The 3431-nt window shown below is 48.1% G+C and overlaps 1 long non-coding RNA gene across 4 annotated transcripts; it reads right to left on the reverse strand.

Annotated features, from left to right (window-relative positions):
• Nucleotides 1–210: 210 nt before the first annotated feature.
• Nucleotides 211–2857, reverse strand: LOC127925244 (uncharacterized). Of its 4 annotated transcripts, XR_008120187.1 has the most exons (5): nucleotides 2722–2857; nucleotides 2308–2399; nucleotides 1848–2261; nucleotides 1238–1387; nucleotides 918–1054 (listed from the first exon to the last, which is right to left on the reverse strand). It is a non-coding gene; the product is annotated as an uncharacterized LOC127925244 (long non-coding RNA). The 4 variants fall into 4 exon arrangements; XR_008120188.1 differs by lacking the exon at nucleotides 2722–2857 and adding an exon at nucleotides 211–256 and having other exon boundaries at nucleotides 1009–1054; nucleotides 1848–2653; XR_008120186.1 differs by lacking the exon at nucleotides 2722–2857 and having other exon boundaries at nucleotides 1238–1433; nucleotides 1940–2653.
• Nucleotides 2858–3431: the final 574 nt, after the last annotated feature.

Here is a 3431-nt window from a genome sequence, read left to right on the forward strand (position 1 = left end):
GCCTTTCCTCAACACAGGCTGCACCTCTAGATGTCTGTTTTTACACAGGCCTTTCCTCAACACAGGCTGTACCTCTAGATGTCTGTTTACACAGGCCTTTCCTCAACACAGGCTGTACCTCTAGATGTCTGTTTACACAGGCCTTTCCTCAACACAGGCTGTACCTCTAGATGTCTGTTTACACAAGCCTTTCCTCAACACAGGCTGCACCTCTAGATGTCTGTTTACACAAGCCTTTCCTCAACACAGGCTGTACCTCTAGATGTCTGTTTACACAGGCCTTTTTCCTCAACACAGGCTGTACATCTAGATGTCTGTTTACACAAGCCTTTCCTCAACACAGGCTGTACCTCTAGATGTCTGTTTACACAGGCCTTTCCTCAACACAGGCTGCACCTCTAGATGTCTGTTTACACAAGCCTTTCCTCAACACAGGCTGTACCTCTAGATGTCTGTTTACACAGGCCTTTCCTCAACACAGGCTGTACCTCTAGATGTCTGTTTACACAGGCCTTTCCTCAACACAGGCTGTACCTCTAGATGTCTGTTTAGATGTCTGTTTACACAGGCCTTTCTCAACACAGGCTGTACCTCTAGATGTCTGTTTACACAGGCCTTTCCTCAACACAGGCTGCACCTCCTAGATGTCTGTTTACACAAGCCTTTCCTCAACACAGGCTGTACCTCTAGATGTCTGTTTACACAGGCCTTTCCTCAACACAGGCTGCACCTCTAGATGTCTGTTTACACAGGCCTTTCCTCAACACAGGCTGTACCTCTAGATGTCTGTTTACACAGGCCTTTCCTCAACACAGGCTGCACCTCTAGATGTCTGTTTCACCACAGGCCTTTCCTCAACACAGGCTGTACCTCTAGATGTCTGTTTACACAGGCCTTTCCTTAACACAGGCTGTACCTCTAGATGTCTGTTTACACAGGCCTTTCCTCAACACAGGCTGCACCTCTAGATGTCTGTTTACACAGGCCTTTCCTCAACACAGGCTGTACCTCTAGATGTCTGTTTACACAGGCCTTTCCTCAACACAGGCTGCACCTCTAGATGTCTGTTTACACAAGCCTTTCCTCAACACAGGCTGCACCTCTAGATGTCTGTTTACACAGGCCTTTCCTCAACACAGGCTGCACCTCTAGATGTCTGTTTACACAGGCCTTTCCTCAACACAGGCTGTACCTCTAGATGTCTGTTTACACAGGCCTTTCCTCACACAGGCTGCACCTCTAGATGTCTGTTTACACAAGCCTTTCCTCAACACAGGCTGTACCTCTAGATGTCTGTTTACACAGGCCTTTCCTCAACACAGGCTGTACCTCTAGATGTCTGTTTACACAGGCCTTTCCTCAACACAGGCTGTACCTCTAGATGTACCTCTAGATGTCTGTTTACACAGGCCTTTCCTCAACACAGGCTGTACCTCTAGATGTCTGTTTACACAGGCCTTTCCTCAACACAGGCTGTACCTCTAGATGTCTGTTTACACAGGCCTTTCCTCAACACAGGCTGCACCTCTAGATGTCTGTTTACACAGGCCTTTCCTCAACACAGGCTGTACCTCTAGATGTCTGTTTACACAGGCCTTTCCTCAACACAGGCTGCACCTCTAGATGTCTGTTTACACAGGCCTTTCCTCAACACAGGCTGTACCTCTAGATGTCTGTTTACACAGGCCTTTCCTCAACACGGGCTGCACCTCTAGATGTCTGTTTACACAGGCCTTTCCTCAACACAGGCTGTACCTCTAGATGTCTGTTTACACAGGCCTTTCCTCAACACAGGCTGTACATCTAGATGTCTGTTTACACAAGCCTTTCCTCAACACAGGCTGTACCTCTAGATGTCTGTTTACACAGGCCTTTCCTCAACACAGGCTGCACCTCTAGATGTCTGTTTACACAGGCCTTTCCTCAACACAGGCTGCACCTCTAGATGTCTGTTTACACAAGCCTTTCCTCAACACAGGCTGTACCTCTAGATGTCTGTTTACACAGGCCTTTCCTCAACACAGGCTGTACCTCTAGATGTCTGTTTACACAGGCCTTTCCTCAACACAGGCTGCACCTCTAGATGTCTGTTTACACAGGCCTTTCCTCAACACAGGCTGTACCTCTAGATGTCTGTTTACACAGGCCTTTCCTCAACACAGGCTGCACCTCTAGATGTCTGTTTACACAGGCCTTTCCTCAACACAGGCTGTACCTCTAGATGTCTGTTTACACAGGCCTTTCCTCAACACAGGCTGTACCTCTAGATGTCTGTTTACACAGGCCTTTCCTCAACACAGGCTGCACCTCTAGATGTCTGTTTACACAGGCCTTTCCTCAACACAGGCTGTACCTCTAGATGTCTGTTTACACAAGCCTTTCCTCAACACAGGCTGTACCTCTAGATGTCTGTTTACACAGGCCTTTCCTCAACACAGGCTGTACCTCTAGATGTCTGTTTACACAGGCCTTTCCTCAACACAGGCTGTACCTCTAGATGTCTGTTTACACAGGCCTTTCCTCAACACAGGCTGTACCTCTAGATGTCTGTTTACACAGGCCTTTCCTCAACACAGGCTGTACCTCTAGATGTCTGTTTACACAGGCCTTTCCTCAACACAGGCTGTACCTCTAGATGTCTGTTTACACAGGCCTTTCCTCAACACGGGCTGCACCTCTAGATGTCTGTTTACACAGGCCTTTCCTCAACACAGGCTGTACCTCTAGATGTCTGTTTACACAGGCCTTTCCTCAACACAGGCTGTACCTCTAGATGTACCTCTAGATGTCTGTTTACACAGGCCTTTCCTCAACACAGGCTGCACCTCTAGATGTCTGTTTACACAGGCCTTTCCTCACAGGCTGCACCTCTAGATGTCTGTTTACACAGGCCTTTCCTTAACACAGGCTGTACCTCTAGATGTCTGTTTACACAGGCTTTTCCTCAACACAGGCTGCACCTCTAGATGTCTGTTTACACAGGCCTTTCCTCAACACAGGCTGTACCTCTAGATGTCTGTTTACACAGGCCTTTCCTCAACACAGGCTGTACCTCTAGATGTCTGTTTACACAGGCCTTTCCTCAACACAGGCTGTACCTCTAGATGTCTGTTTACACAGGCCTTTCCTCAACACAGGCTGTACCTCTAGATGTCTGTTTACACAGGCCTTTCCTCAACACGGGCTGCACCTCTAGATGTCTGTTTACACAGGCCTTTCCTCAACACAGGCTGCACCTCTAGATGTCTGTTTACACAGGCCTTTCCTCAACACAGGCTGTACCTCTAGATGTCTGTTTACACAGGCCTTTCCTCAACACAGGCTGCACCTCTAGATGTCTGTTTACACAGGCCTTTCCTCAACACAGGCTGCACCTCTAGATGTCTCTTTCTTGGTGTCTTCCCTTTTTCACAGAAGTTTGCTGAATAAGC

The sequence above is a fragment of the Oncorhynchus keta genome, unplaced genomic scaffold (genome assembly GCF_023373465.1).
Source record: "Oncorhynchus keta strain PuntledgeMale-10-30-2019 unplaced genomic scaffold, Oket_V2 Un_contig_5365_pilon_pilon, whole genome shotgun sequence".
In the NCBI taxonomy this organism is placed as follows: Eukaryota; Metazoa; Chordata; class Actinopteri; order Salmoniformes; family Salmonidae; genus Oncorhynchus; species Oncorhynchus keta.